The following is a 16,620-nucleotide window of genomic DNA, read 5'->3' on the forward strand; positions in this document are numbered from 1 at the left end:
GGGTTACTGACAGAGAGGTACATACCTGAGAGATGGGTTACTGACAGAGAGGTACATACCTGAGAGATGGGTTACTGACAGAGAGGTAATACCTGAGAGATGGGTTACTGACAGAGAGGTAAATACCTGAGAGATGGGTTACTGACAGAGAGGTAAACACCTGAGAGATGGGTTACTGACAGAGAGGTAATACCTGAGAGATGGGTTACTGACAGAGAGGTAAATACCTGAGACCAGGGTTACTGACAGAGAGGTAAATACCTGAGAGATGGGTTACTGACAGAGAGGTAATACCTGAGAGATGGGTTACTGACAGAGAGGTAATACCTGAGACCAGGGTTACTGACAGAGAGGTAAATACCTGAGAGATGGGTTACTGACAGAGAGGTAAATACCTGAGAGATGGGTTACTGACAGAGAGGTAATACCTGAGAGATGAGTTACTGACAGAGAGGTAAATATCTGAGACCAGGGTTACTGACAGAGAGGTACATACCTGAGAGATGGGTTACTGACAGAGAGGTAATACCTGAGAGATGAGTTACTGACAGAGAGGTAAATACCTGAGACCAGGGTTACTGACAGAGAGGTAAATACCTGAGAGATGGGTTACTGACAGAGAGGTAAATACCTGAGAGATGGGTTACTGACAGAGAGGTAATACCTGAGAGATGGGTTACTGACAGAGAGGTAAATACCTGAGAGATGGGTTACTGACAGAGAGGTAATACCTGAGAGATGGGTTACTGACAGAGAGGTAAATACCTGAGAGATGGGTTACTGACAGAGAGGTAAATACCTGAGACCAGGGTTACTGACAGAGAGGTAAATACCTGAGAGATGGGTTACTGACAGAGAGGTAATACCTGAGAGATGGGTTACTGACAGAGAGGTAAATACCTGAGAGATGGGTTACTGACAGAGAGGTAAATACCTGAGACCAGGGTTACTGACAGAGAGGTAAATACCTGAGAGATGGGTTACTGACAGAGAGGTAAATACCTGAGAGATGGGTTACTGACAGAGAGGTAAATACCTGAGAGATGGGTTACTGACAGAGAGGTACATAGCTGAGAGACGGGTTACTGACAGAGAGGTAATACCTGAGACCAGGGTTACTGACAGAGAGGTAAATACCTGAGAGATGGGTTACTGACAGAGAGGTAAATACCTGAGAGATGGGTTACTGACAGAGATGGGTTACTGACAGAGAGGTAAATACCTGAGAGATGGGTTACTGACAGAGAGGTAAATACCTGAGAGATGGGTTACTGACAGAGAGGTAAATACCTGAGACCAGGGTTACTGACAGAGAGGTAAATACCTGAGAGATGGGTTATTGACAGAGAGGTAAATACCTGAGAGATGGGTTACTGACAGAGAGGTAAATACCTGAGACCAGGGTTACTGACAGAGAGGTAAATACCTGAGAGATGGGTTACTGACAGAGAGGTAATACCTGAGAGATGGGTTACTGACAGAGAGGTAAATACCTGAGAGATGGGTTACTGACAGAGAGGTAAATACCTGAGAGATGGGTTACTGACAGAGAGGTACATAGCTGAGAGACGGGTTACTGACAGAGAGGTAATACCTGAGACCAGGGTTACTGACAGAGAGGTAAATACCTGAGAGATGGGTTACTGACAGAGAGGTAAATACCTGAGAGATGGGTTACTGACAGAGAGGTAAATACCTGAGACCAGGGTTACTGACAGAGAGGTAAATACCTGAGAGATGGGTTACTGACAGAGAGGTAAATACCTGAGAGATGGGTTACTGACAGAGAGGTAATACCTGAGAGATGGGTTACTGACAGAGAGGTAAATAACTGAGAGACGGGTTACCGACAGAGAGGTAATACCTGAGAGATGGGTTACTGACAGAGAGGTAAATACCTGAGAGATGGGTTACTGACAGAGAGGTAAATACCTGAGACCAGGGTTACTGACAGAGAGGTAAATACCTGAGAGATGGGTTATTGACAGAGAGGTAATACCTGAGAGATGGGTTACTGACAGAGAGGTAAATACCTGAGAGATGGGTTACTGACAGAGAGGTACATACCTGAGAGATGGGTTACTGACAGAGAGGTACATACCTGAGAGATGGGTTACTGACAGAGAGGTAAATACCTGAGAGATGGGTTACTGACAGAGAGGTAAATACCTGAAAGATGGGTTACTGACAGAGAGGTAAATAACTGAGACCAGGGTTACTGACAGAGAGGTAATACCTGAGAGATGGGTTACTGACAGAGAGGTAATACCTGAGAGGTGGGTTACTGACAGAGAGGTAATACCTGAGAGATGGGTTACTGACAGAGAGGTAATACCTGAGACCAGGGTTACTGACAGAGAGGTAATACCTGAGAGATGGGTTACTGACAGAGAGGTAAATACCTGAGAGATGGGTTACTGACAGAGAGGTAAATACCTGAGACCAGGGTTACTGACAAAGAGGTAAATACCTGAGAGATGGGTTACTGACAGAGAGGTAATACCTGAGAGATGGGTTACTGACAGAGAGGTAATACCTGAGAGATGGGTTACTGACAGAGGTAAATACCTGAGAGATGGGTTACTGACAGAGAGGTAATACCTGAGAGATGGGTTACTGACAGAGAGGTAAATACCTGAGAGATGGGTTACCGACAGAGAGGTAATACCTGAGAGATGGGTTACTGACAGAGAGGTAAATACCTGAGACCAGGGTTACTGACAGAGAGGTAAATACCTGAGACCAGGGTTACTGACAGAGATGGGTTACTAACAGAGAGGTAATACCTGAGACCAGGGTTACTGACAGAGATGGGTTACTGACAGAGAGGTAAATACCTGAGAGATGGGTTACTGACAGAGATGGGTTACTGACAGAGAGGTAAATACCTGAGAGATGGGTTACTGACAGAGAGGTAAATACCTGAAAGATGGGTTACTGACAGAGGTAAATAACTGAGACCAGGGCTACTGACAGAGAGGTAATACCTGAGAGGTGGGTTACTGACAGAGAGGTAATACCTGAGAGATGGGTTACTGACAGAGAGGTAATACCTGAGAGATGGGTTACTGACAGAGAGGTAATACCTGAGAGATGGGTTACTGACAGAGAGGTAAATACCTGAGACCAGGGTTACTGACAGAGAGGTAAATACCTGAGACCAGGGTTACTGACAGAGAGGTAATACCTGAGACCAGGGTTACTGACAGAGAGGTAATACCTGAGAGATGGGTTACTGACAGAGAGGTAAATACCTGAGAGATGGGTTACTGACAGAGAGGTAAATACCTGAGAGATGGGTTACTGACAGAGAGGTCAATACCTGAGAGATGGGTTACTGACAGAGAGGTAAAAACCTGAGAGATGGGTTACTGACAGAGAGGTAAATACCTGAGAGATGGGTTACTGACAGAGAGGTAAATACCTGAGAGATGGGTTACTGACAGAGAGGTAATACCTGAGAGATGGGTTACTGACAGAGACGTAAATACCTGAGAGATGGGTTACTGACAGAGAGGTAAATACCTGAGAGATGGGTTACTGACAGAGAGGTCTTACCCGAGAGATGGGTTACTGACAGAGAGGTAAATACCTGAGAGATGGGTTACTGACAGAGAGGTAATACATTTACATTTACATTTAAGTCATTTAGCAGACGCTCTTATCCAGAGCGACTTACAAATTGGTGCATTCACCTTATGACCTCCAGTGGAACAGTAGTGCATCTAAATCTTTTCAGGGGGAGGGGGGGTGAGAGGGATTACTTTATCCTATCCTAGGTATTCCTTAAAGAGGTGGGGTTTCAGGTGTCTCCGGAAGGTGGTGATTGACTCCGCTGTCCTGGCGTCGTGAGGGAGTTTGTTCCACCATTGGGGGGCCAGAGCAGCGAACAGTTTTGACTGGGCTGAGCGGGAACTGTACTTCCTCAGTGGTAGGGAGGCGAGCAGGCCAGAGGTGGATGAACGCAGTGCCCTTGTTTGGGTGTAGGGCCTGATCAGAGCCTGGAGGTACTGAGGTGCCGTTCCCCTCACAGCTCCGTAGGCAAGCACCATGGTCTTGTAGCGGATGCGAGCTTCAACTGGAAGCCAGTGGAGGGAGCGGAGGAGCGGGGTGACGTGAGAGAACTTGGGAAGGTTGAACACCAGACGGGCTGCGGCGTTCTGGATGAGTTGTAGGGGTTTAATGGCACAGGCAGGGAGCCCAGCCAACAGCGAGTTGCAGTAATCCAGACGGGAGATGACAAGTGCCTGGATTAGGACCTGCGCCGCTTCCTGTGTGAGGCAGGGTCGTACTCTGCGGATGTTGTAGAGCATGAACCTACAGGAACGGGCCACCGCCTTGATGTTAGTTGAGAACGACAGGGTGTTGTCCAGGATCACGCCAAGGTTCTTAGCGCTCTGGGAGGAGGACACAATGGAGTTGTCAACCGTGATGGCGAGATCATGGAACGGGCAGTCCTTCCCGGGAGGAAGAGCAGCTCCGTCTTGCCGAGGTTCAGCTTGAGGTGGTGATCCGTCATCCACACTGATATGTCTGCCAGACATGCAGAGATGCGATTCGCCACCTGGTCATCAGAAGGGGAAAGGAGAAGATTAATTGTGTGTCGTCTGCATAGCAATGATAGGAGAGACCATGTGAGGTTATGACAGAGCCAAGTGACTTGGTGTATAGCGAGAATAGGAGAGGGCCTAGAACAGAGCCCTGGGGGACACCAGTGGTGAGAGCACGTGGTGTGGAGACGGATTCTCGCCACGCCACCTGGTAGGAGCGACCTGTCAGGTAGGACGCAATCAAGCGTGGGCCGCGCCGGAGATGCCCAACTCGGAGAGGGTGGAGAGGAGGATCTGATGGTTCACAGTATCGAAGGCAGCCGATAGGTCTAGAAGGATGAGAGCAGAGGAGAGAGAGTTAGCTTTAGCAGTGCGGAGCGCCTCCGTGATACAGAGAAGAGCAGTCTCAGTTGAATGACTAGTCTTGAAACCTGACTGATTTGGATCAAGAAGGTCATTCTGAGAGAGATAGCGGGAGAGCTGGCCAAGGACGGCACGTTCAAGAGTTTTGGAGAGAAAAGAAAGAAGGGATACTGGTCTGTAGTTGTTGACATCGGAGGGATCGAGTGTAGGTTTTTTCAGAAGGGGTGCAACTCTCGCTCTCTTGAAGACGGAAGGGACGTAGCCAGCGGTCAGGGATGAGTTGATGAGCGAGGTGAGGTAAGGGAGGAGGTCTCCGGAAATGGTCTGGAGAAGAGAGGAGGGGATAGGGTCAAGCGGGCAGGTTGTAGGGCGGCCGGCCGTCACAAGACGCGAGATTTCATCTGGAGAGAGAGGGGAGAAAGAGGTCAGAGCACAGGGTAGGGCAGTGTGAGCAGAACCAGCGGTGTCGTTTGACTTAGCAAACGAGGATCGGATGTCGTCGACCTTCTTTTCAAAATGGTTGACGAAGTCATCTGCAGAGAGGGAGGAGGGGGGGAGGGGGAGGAGGATTCAGGAGGGAGGAGAAGGTTGCAAAGAGCTTCCTAGGGTTAGAGGCAGATGCTTGGAATTTAGAGTGGTAGAAAGTGGCTTTAGCAGCAGAGAGAGAAGAGGAAAATGTAGAGAGAGGAGGGAGTGAAAGGATGTCAGGTCCGCAGGGAGGCGAGTTTTCCTCCATTTCCGCTCGGCTGCCCGGAGCCCTGTTCTGTGAGCTCGCAATGAGTCGGCCGAGCCACGGAGCGGGAGGGGAGGACCGAGCCGGCCTGGAGGATAGGGGACATAGAGAGTCAAAGGATGCAGAAAGGGAGGAGAGGAGGGTTGAGGAGGCAGAATCAGGAGATAGGTTGGAGAAGGTTTGAGCAGAGGGAAGAGATGATAGGATGGAAGAGGAGAGAGTAGCGGGGAGAGAGAGCGAAGGTTGGGACGGCGCGATACCATCCGAGTAGGGGCAGTGTGGGAAGTGTTGGATGAGAGCGAGAGGGAAAAGGATACAAGGTAGTGGTCGGAGACTTGGAGGGGAGTTGCAACGAGGTTAGTGGAAGAACAGCATCTAGTAAAGATCAGGTCGAGCGTATTTCCTGCCTTGTGAGTAGGGGGGGAAGGTGAGAGGGTGAGGTCAAAAGAGGAGAGGAGTGGAAAGAAGGAGGCAGAGAGGAATGAGTCAAAGGTAGGCGTGGGGAGGTTAAAGTCGCCCAGAACTGTGACAGGTGAGCCGTCCTCAGGAAAGGAGCTTATCAAGGCATCATGCTCATTGATGAACTCTCCGAGGGAACCTGGAGGGCGATAAATGATAAGGATGTTAAGCTTGAAAGGGCTGGTAACTGTGACAGCATGGAATTCAAAGGAGGCGATAGACAGATGGGTAAGGGGAGAAAGAGAGAATGACCACTTGGGAGAGATGAGGATCCCGGTGCCACCACCCCGCTGACCAGAAGCTCTCGGGGTGTGCGAGAACACGTGGGCAGACGAAGAGAGAGCAGTAGGAGTAGCAGTGTTGTCTGTGGTGATCCATGTTTCCGTCAGTGCCAAGAAGTCGAGGGACTGGAGGGAGACATAGGCGGAGATGAACTCTGCCTTGTTGGCCGCAGATCGGCAGTTCCAGAGGCTACCGGAGACCTGGAACTCCACGTGGGTCGTGCGCGCTGGGACCACCAGATTAGGGTGGCCGCGGCCATACCTGAGAGATGGGTTACTGACAGAGAGGTAAATACCTGAGAGATGGGTTACTGACAGAGAGGTAATACCTGAGACCAGGGTTACTGACAGAGATGGGTTACTGACAGAGAGGTAATACCTGAGCCCAGGGTTACTGACAGAGATGGGTTACTGACAGAGAGGTAAATACCTGAGACCAGGGTTACTGACAGAGATGGGTTACTGACAGAGAGGTAAATACCTGAGAGATGGGTTACTGACAGAGAGGTAAATACCTGAGACCAGGGTTACTGACAGAGATGGGTTACTGACAGAGAGGTAAATACCTGAGAGATGGGTTACTGACAGTGAGGTAAATACCTGAGAGATGGGTTACTGACAGAGAGGTAAATACCTGAGAGATGGGATACAGACAGAGAAGTAATACCTGAGACCAGGGTTACTGACAGAGAGGTAAATACCTGAGACCAGGGTTACTGACAGAGAGGTAACACCTGAGACCAGGGTTACTGACAGAGATGTAAATACCTGAGAGATGGGTTACTGACAGAGAGGTAATACCTGAGAGATGGGTTACTGACAGAGAGGTAAATACCTGAGAGATGGGTTACTGACAGAGAGGTAAATACATGAGACCAGGGTTACTGACAGAGATGGGTTACTGACAGAGAGGTAAATACCTGAGAGATGGGTTACTGACAGAGAGATAAATACCTGAGAGATGGGTTACTGACAGAGATGGGTTACTGACAGAGATGGGTTACTGACAGAGATGGGTTACTGACAGAGAGGTAATACCTGAGACCAGGGTTACTGACAGAGATGGGTTACTGACAGAGAGGTAAATACCTGAGAGATGGGTTACTGACAGAGAGATAAATACCTGAGAGATGGGTTACTGACAGAGATGGGTTACTGACAGAGACGGGTTACTGACAGAGAGGTAAATACCTGAGAGATGGGTTACTGACAGAGAGGTAAATACCTGAAAGATGGGTTACTGACAGAGAGGTAAATAACTGAGACCAGGGTTACTGACAGAGAGGTAATACCTGAGAGGTGGGTTACTGACAGAGGTAATACCTGAGAGATGGGTTACTGACAGAGAGGTAAATACCTGAGAGACGGGTTACCGACAGAGAGGTAATACCTGAGAGATGGGTTACTGACAGAGAGGTAAATACCTGAGAGATGGGTTACTGACAGAGAGGTAAATACCTGAGACCAGGGTTACTGACAGAGAGGTAAATACCTGAGAGATGATATACTGACAGAGAGGTAATACCTGAGAGATGGGTTACTGACAGAGGTAAATACCTGAGAGATGGGTTACTGACAGAGAGGTAAATACCTGAGACCAGGGTTACTGGCAGAGAGGTAAATACCTGAGACCCGGGTTACTGACAGAGATGGGTTACTGACAGAGAGGTAATACCTGAGACCAGGGTTACTGACAGAGATTGGTTACTGACAGAGAGGTAAATACCTGAGAGATGGGTTACTGACAGAGAGATAAATACCTGAGAGATGGGTTACTGACAGAGATGGGTTACTGACAGAGATGGGTTACTGACAGAGAGGTAAATACCTGAGAGATGGGTTACTGACAGAGAGGTAAATACCTGAAAGATGGGTTACTGACAGAGAGGTAAATAACTGAGACCAGGGTTACTGACAGAGAGGTAATACCTGAGAGGTGGGTTACTGACAGAGAGGTAATACCTGAGAGATGGGTTACTGACAGAGAGGTAATACCTGAGACCAGGGTTACTGACAGAGATGGGTTACTGACAGAGAGGTAATACCTGAGCCCAGGGTTAGTGACAGAGATGGGTTACTGACAGAGAGGTAAATACCTGAGACCAGGGTTACTGACAGAGAGGTAATACCTGAGACCAGGGTTACTGACAGAGATGGGTTACTGACAGAGAGGTAAATACCTGAGAGATGGGTTACTGACAGAGAGGTAATACCTGAGAGATGGGTTACTGACAGAGAGGTAAATACCTGAGAGATGGGTTACTGACAGAGAGGTAAATACCTGAGAGATGGGTTACAGACAGAGAAGTAATACCTGAGACCAGGGTTACTGACAGAGAGGTAAATACCTGAGACCAGGGTTACTGACAGAGAGGTAACACCTGAGACCAGGGTTACTGACAGAGAGGTAAATACCTGAGAGATGATATACTGACAGAGAGGTAATACCTGAGAGATGGGTTACTGACAGAGGTAAATACCTGAGAGATGGGTTACTGACAGAGAGGTAAATACCTGAGACCAGGGTTACTGGCAGAGAGGTAAATACCTGAGACCCGGGTTACTGACAGAGATGGGTTTCTGACAGAGAGGTAATACCTGAGACCAGGGTTACTGACAGAGATTGGTTACTGACAGAGAGGTAAATACCTGAGAGATGGGTTACTGACAGAGAGATAAATACCTGAGAGATGGGTTACTGACAGAGATGGGTTACTGACAGAGATGGGTTACTGACAGAGAGGTAAATACCTGAGAGATGGGTTACTGACAGAGAGGTAAATACCTGAAAGATGGGTTACTGACAGAGAGGTAAATAACTGAGACCAGGGTTACTGACAGAGAGGTAATACCTGAGAGGTGGGTTACTGACAGAGAGGTAATACCTGAGAGATGGGTTACTGACAGAGAGGTAATACCTGAGACCAGGGTTACTGACAGAGATGGGTTACTGACAGAGAGGTAATACCTGAGCCCAGGGTTAGTGACAGAGATGGGTTACTGACAGAGAGGTAAATACCTGAGACCAGGGTTACTGACAGAGAGGTAATACCTGAGACCAGGGTTACTGACAGAGATGGGTTACTGACAGAGAGGTAAATACCTGAGAGATGGGTTACTGACAGAGAGGTAATACCTGAGAGATGGGTTACTGACAGAGAGGTAAATACCTGAGAGATGGGTTACTGACAGAGAGGTAAATACCTGAGAGATGGGTTACAGACAGAGAAGTAATACCTGAGACCAGGGTTACTGACAGAGAGGTAAATACCTGAGACCAGGGTTACTGACAGAGAGGTAACACCTGAGACCAGGGTTACTGACAGAGAGGTAAATACCTGAGAGATGGGTTACTGACAGAGAGGTAATACCTGAGAGATGGGTTACTGACAGAGAGGTAAATACCTGAGAGATGGGTTACTGACAGAGAGGTAAATACCTGAGAGATGGGTTACTGACAGAGATGGGTTACTGACAGAGATGGGTTACTGACAGAGATGGGTTACTGACAGAGAGGTAAATACCTGAGACCAGGGTTACTGACAGAGAGGTAAATACCTGAGAGATGGGTTACTGACAGAGAGGTAAATACCTGAGAGATGGGTTACTGACAGAGAGGTAAATACCTGAGAGATGGGTTACTGACAGAGATGGGTTACTGACAGAGATGGGTTACTGACAGAGATGGGTTACTGACAGAGATGGGTTACTGACAGAGATGGGTTACTGACAGAGATGGGTTACTGACAGAGAGGTAATACCTGAGAAATGGGTTACTGACACTCTCTACTTCCGGGTTGGAGCGAGCGGTCGCATTCGCACTTCGGTCCGCAGGTAGTATACATTTCATTACATTTCACTATAGCACAACGGTTTGATTTGTCTAATCTTAGCAATTTCTTCTTAGCTAGCTACATAGCCGTCTTTGTATCAAAGATAATTGCGTAATTATCGTATTTCGTCGTCCTAACGTAGTCTACACTGCTATCTGCCCAGCAGCTAGCCAGCTAGCCAGCTAGCTAACGTCCACCGTCTACCGAATAGCAGCACTGTAAAAACTATTACAGTCAACTGAACGACTTGATTAGTGTAGTGTTAGCTAGCTACATAGTTGTATTTGCTGTCTTCGTATCCAAGATAATTGTGTAGTTTAGAGTGATTATCTTAATTTACCGAGGTTAGCTAGCCAGCTATTTGTCGTCCTTAACGTAGGAGACACTGCTAGCTAGCCAACAGCTAGCCAACGTCTACCGAATAGAACTTCCTCACTCAACAACCCGGTCGCATTCCGCTTCGCTCCACAGGTAGTATCACATTTTCATTTCATTTCATTACAGTACAACGGTTTGATTTGTTTGATCGTAGCTAGCTACATAGCTAGCTACATAGCCGTCTTTGTATCAAAGATAATTGTGTAGTCTAGAGCGATTTTCTAGGTTAGCTAGCCAGCTATTGTCGTTCTTTTAACGCAACGTAACGTAATCAACACTGCTAGCTAGCCAGCTAGCCCCCGAATAGCAGCACTGTAGAAACTATCACACTCAACGGAACGACTTGATTAGTGTAGTGTCAACAACGCAGCCACTGCCAGCTAGCCTACAAAGTCAACAATGCAGCCACTGCCAGCTAGCCTACTTCAGCAGTACTGTATCATTTTAATCATTTTAGTCAATAAGATTCTTGCTACGTAAGCTTAACTTTCTGAACATTAGAGACGTGTAGTCCACTTGTCATTCCAATCTCCTTTGCCTTAGCGTAGCCTCTTCTGTAGCCTGTCAACTATGTGTCTGTCTATCCCTGTTCTCTCCTCTCTGCACAGACCATACAAACGCTCCACACCGCGTGGCCGCGGCCACCCTAATCTGGTGGTCCCAGCGCACGACCCACGTGGAGTTCCAGGTCTCCGGTAGCCTCTGGAACTGCCGATCTGCGGCCAACAAGGCAGAGTTCATCTCAGCCTATGCCTCCCTCCAGTCCCTCGACTTCTTGGCACTGACGGAAACATGGATCACCACAGATAACACTGCTAATCCTACTGCTCTCTCTTCGTCCGCCCACGTGTTCTCGCACACCCCGAGAGCTTCTGGTCAGCGGGGTGGTGGCACCGGGATCCTCATCTCTCCCAAGTGGTCATTCTCTCTTTCTCCCCTTACCCATCTGTCTATCGCCTCCTTTGAATTCCATGCTGTCACAGTTACCAGCCCTTTCAAGCTTAACATCCTTATCATTTATCGCCCTCCAGGTTCCCTCGGAGAGTTCATCAATGAGCTTGTTGCCTTGATAAGCTCCTTTCATGAGGATGGCTCACCTCTCACAGTTCTGGGCGACTTTAACCTCCCCACGTCTACCTGTGACTCATTCCTCTCTGCCTCCTTCTTTCCACTCCTCTCCTCTTTGACCTCACCCTCTCACCTTCCCCCTACTCACAAGGCAGGCAATACGCTCGACCTCATCTTTACTAGATGCTGTTCTTCCACTAACCTCATTGCAACTCCCTCCAAGTCTCCGACCACTACCTTGTATCCTTTTCCCTCTCGCTCTCATCCAACACTTCCCACACTGCCCCTACTGGATGGTATCGCGCCGTCCCAACCTTCGCTCTCTCTCCCCGCTACTCTCTCCTCTTCCATCCTATCATCTCTTCCCTCTGCTCAAACCTTCTCCAACCTATCTCCTGATTCTGCCTCCTCAACCCTCCTCTCCTCCCTTTCTGCATCCTTTGACTCTCTATGTCCCCTATCCTCCAGGCCGGCTCGGTCCTCCCTCCCGCTCCGTGGCTCGACGACTCATTGCGAGCTCACAGAACAGGGCTCCGGGCAGCCGAGCGGAAATGGAGGAAAACTCGCCTCCCTGCGGACCTGGCATCCTTTCACTCCCTCCTCTCTACATTTTCCTCTTCTGTCTCTGCTGCTAAAGCCACTTTCTACCACTCTAAATTCCAAGCATCTGCCTCTAACCCTAGGAAGCTCTTTGCCACCTTCTCCTCCCTCCTGAATCCTACCCCCCCCTCCTCCCTCTCTGCAGATGACTTCGTCAACCATTTTGAAAAGAAGGTCGACGACATCCGATCCTCGTTTGCTAAGTCAAACGACACCGCTGGTTCTGCTCACACTGCCCTACCCTGTGCTCTGACCTCTTTCTCCCCTCTCTCTCCAGATGAAATCTCGCGTCTTGTGACGGCCGGCCGCCCAACAACCTGCCCGCTTGACCCTATCCCCTCCTCTCTTCTCCAGACCATTTCCGGAGACCTTCTCCCTTACCTCACCTCGCTCATCAACTCATCCCTGACCGCTGGCTACGTCCCTTCCGTCTTCAAGAGAGCGAGAGTTGCACCCCTTCTGAAAAAACCTACACTCGATCCCTCCGATGTCAACAACTACAGACCAGTATCCCTTCTTTTTTTTCTCTCCAAAACTCTTGAACGTGCCGTCCTTGGCCAGCTCTCCCGCTATCTCTCTCAGAATGACCTTCTTGATCCAAATCAGTCAGGTTTCAAGACTAGTCATTCAACTGAGACTGCTCTTCTCTGTATCACGGAGGCGCTCCGCACTGCTAAAGCTAACTCTCTCTCCTCTGCTCTCATCCTTCTAGACCTATCGGCTGCCTTCGATACTGTGAACCATCAGATCCTCCTCTCCACCCTCTCCGAGTTGGGCATCTCGGCGCGGCCCACGCTTGGATTGCGTCCTACCTGACAGGTCGCTCCTACCAGGTGGCGTGGCGAGAATCTGTCTCCTCACCACGCGCTCACCACTGGCGTCCCCCAGGGCTCTGTTCTAGGCCCTCTCCTATTCTCGCTATACACCAAGTCACTTGGCTCTGTCATAACCTCACATGGTCTCTCCTATCATTGCTATACAGACGACACACAATTAATCTTCTCCTTTCCCCCTTCTGATGACCAGGTGGCGAATCGCATCTCTGCATGTCTGGCAGACATATCAGTGTGGATGACGGATCACCACCTCAAGCTGAACCTCGGCAAGACGGAGCTGCTCTTCCTCCCGGGAAGGACTGCCCGTTCCATGATCTCGCCATCACGGTTGACAACTCCATTGTGTCCTCCTCCCAGAGCGCTAAGAACCTTGGCGTGATCCTGGACAACACCCTGTCGTTCTCAACTAACATCAAGGCGGTGGCCCGTTCCTGTAGGTTCATGCTCTACAACATCCGCAGAGTACGACCCTGCCTCACACAGGAAGCGGCGCAGGTCCTAATCCAGGCACTTGTCATCTCCCGTCTGGATTACTGCAACTCGCTGTTGGCTGGGCTCCCTGCCTGTGCCATTAAACCCCTACAACTCATCCAGAACGCCGCAGCCCGTCTGGTGTTCAACCTTCCCAAGTTCTCTCACGTCACCCCGCTCCTCCGCTCCCTCCACTGGCTTCCAGTTGAAGCTCGCATCCGCTACAAGACCATGGTGCTTGCCTACGGAGCTGTGAGGGGAACGGCACCTCAGTACCTCCAGGCTCTGATCAGGCCCTACACCCAAACAAGGGCACTGCGTTCATCCACCTCTGGCCTGCTCGCCTCCCTACCACTGAGGAAGTACAGTTCCCGCTCAGCCCAGTCAAAACTGTTCGCTGCTCTGGCCCCCCAATGGTGGAACAAACTCCCTCACGACGCCAGGACAGCGGAGTCAATCACCACCTTCCACCTTCCGGAGACACCTGAAACCCCACCTCTTTAAGGAATACCTAGGATAGGATAAAGTAATCCTTCTCACCCCGCCCCCCCCCTTAAAAGATTTAGATGCACTATTGTAAAGTGGCTGTTCCACTGGATGTCATAAGGTGAATGGACCAATTTGTAAGTCGCTCTGGATAAGAGCGTCTGCTAAATGACTTAAATGTAATGTAAATGGTTACTGACAGAGAGGTAAATACCTGAGAGATGGGTTACTGACAGAGAGGTAATACCTGAGAGATGGGTTACTGACAGAGAGGTAAATACCTGAGAGATGGGTTACTGACAGAGATGTAAATACCTGAGAGATGGGTTACTGACAGAGAGGTAATACCTGAGAGATGGGTTACTGACAGAGAGGTAAATACCTGAGAGATGGGTTACTGACAGAGAGGTAAATACCTGAGAGATGGGTTACTGACAGAGAGGTAATACCTGAGAGATGGGTTACTGACAGAGAGGTAAATACCTGAGAGATGGGTTACTGTCAGAGAGGTAATACCTGAGAGATGGGTTACTGACAGAGAGGTAAATACCTGAGAGATGGGTTACTGACAGAGAGGTAATACCTGAGAGATGGGTTACTGACAGAGAGGTAAATACCTGAGAGATGGGTTACTGACAGAGAGGTAAATACCTGAGAGATGGGTTACTGACAGAGATGGGTTACTGACAGAGATGGGTTACTGACAGAGATGGGTTACTGACAGAGAGGTAAATACCTGAGACCAGGGTTACTGACAGAGAGGTAAATACCTGAGACCAGGGTTACTGACAGAGAGGTAATACCTGAGAGATGGGTTACTGACAGAGAGGTAAATACCTGAGAGATGGGTTACTGTCAGAGAGGTAATACCTGAGAGATGGGTTACTGACAGAGAGGTAAATACCTGAGAGATGGGTTACTGACAGAGAGGTAATACCTGAGAGATGGGTTACTGACAGAGAGGTAATACCTGAGAGATGGGTTACTGACAGAGAGGTAATACCTGAGAGATGGGTTACTGACAGAGAGGTAAATACCTGAGAGATGGGTTACTGTCAGAGAGGTAATACCTGAGAGATGGGTTACTGACAGAGAGGTAAATACCTGAGAGACGGGTTACCGACAGAGAGGTAATACCTGAGACCAGGGTTACTGACAGAGAGGTAATACCTGAGAGATGGGTTACTGACAGAGAGGTAATACCTGAGAGATGGGTTACTGACAGAGATGGGTTACTGACAGAGAGGTAATACCTGAGAGATGGGTTACTGACAGAGATGGGTTACTGACAGAGAGGTAATACCTGAGAGATGGGTTACTGACAGATAGGTAATACCTGAGAGATGGGTTACTGACAGAGAGGTAATACCTGAGAGATGGGTTACTGACAGAGAGGTAATACCTGAGAGATGGGTTACTGACAGAGAGGTAATACATGAGAGATGGGTTACTGACAGAGAGGTAAATACCTGAGAGATGGGTTACTGTCAGAGAGGTAATACCTGAGAGACGGGTTACTGACAGAGACGGGTTACTGACAGAGACGGGTTACTGACAGAGACGGGTTACTGACAGAGACGGGTTACTGACAGAGATGGGTTACTGACAGAGATGGGTTACTGACAGAGATGGGTTACTGACAGAGAGCTGAGTGAATGACATAGGATATTCTTTATCTAGGCCTATTTACTTTGACTGGATTTGACTGTTGATGATTTCTCTCTTTTGTTCTTCCTATTTACTTTTTTAAAAGACATATTATATTGTAATCCAACATTTTAGTATAGTAGCCACAGGGAGGGTTGACATTTATTCTTGTTTTCCAGAAACCCCAGTTGGAACATTCCTGGATTTCCTTCTTCCTGTATGGGTTTTTTTTCTTTGACCAGTGTTTTGCATGTCTCTACGAGGAAGAACTAAGACAAAATAACTGACAGGGATGCCTTTCATCCTTCCACTGTGACATCACCACGTTATGAGGTCAAAGAGCAGGAAGTGCTGTATAACTCCTGTCTCTGAGGGGGACAGGGCCACTCGGAGGGAGAGGGAGAGCTGACAACAATATCAACAACAACATCGACAACAACAAACATCAGGTATGAGGATTTCTTTCTTAATAACTCTATATGTCTACTTTTGTAAAGAGTAAAGTACACGACAGTTAGTAACATTATTGTGTATTGTTATTTAGTAAACTTAAATGTATATTTTTATTTAGTAAACATTAATGTGTGTTGTTATTTAGTAAACTTAAATGTGTGTTGTTATTTAGTAAACTTAAATGTGTGTTGATATTTAGTAAATGTTGTAATGCTTATACATATATGTTTGAGTAGTAGAATAGCAGAAAAGTCTGGAAGTGCAAATCATCCATAAAGTCAATCTTCCCTCAAATAATTCAATACAAATATTGACCTGTATTTTTCAGTCATTACATTTCATGACGTTAAAGTCTAAACCTGAAGCATGCGACCCATAAATACCAAACCTGAAGCATGCGACCCATAAATACCAAACCTGAAGCATGCGACCCATAAATACCAAACCTGAAGCATGCGACCC

General features: G+C 48.2%; 1 protein-coding gene across 1 annotated transcript in view; it reads left to right on the forward strand.

Moving 5' to 3' along the window:
- Positions 1-16,620, forward strand: part of LOC115127019 (macrophage mannose receptor 1-like) — a 50,713-nt gene that overhangs the window by 22,224 nt on the left and 11,869 nt on the right. Inside the window, exon 2 of the mRNA XM_065023434.1 lies at positions 15,885-16,154. The gene's annotated coding sequence lies outside the window, so the exon portion shown is untranslated. The remainder of the gene's footprint in view (positions 1-15,884; positions 16,155-16,620) is intronic.

Source organism: Oncorhynchus nerka, linkage group LG10 (assembly GCF_034236695.1).
Source record: "Oncorhynchus nerka isolate Pitt River linkage group LG10, Oner_Uvic_2.0, whole genome shotgun sequence".
In the NCBI taxonomy this organism is placed as follows: Eukaryota; Metazoa; Chordata; class Actinopteri; order Salmoniformes; family Salmonidae; genus Oncorhynchus; species Oncorhynchus nerka.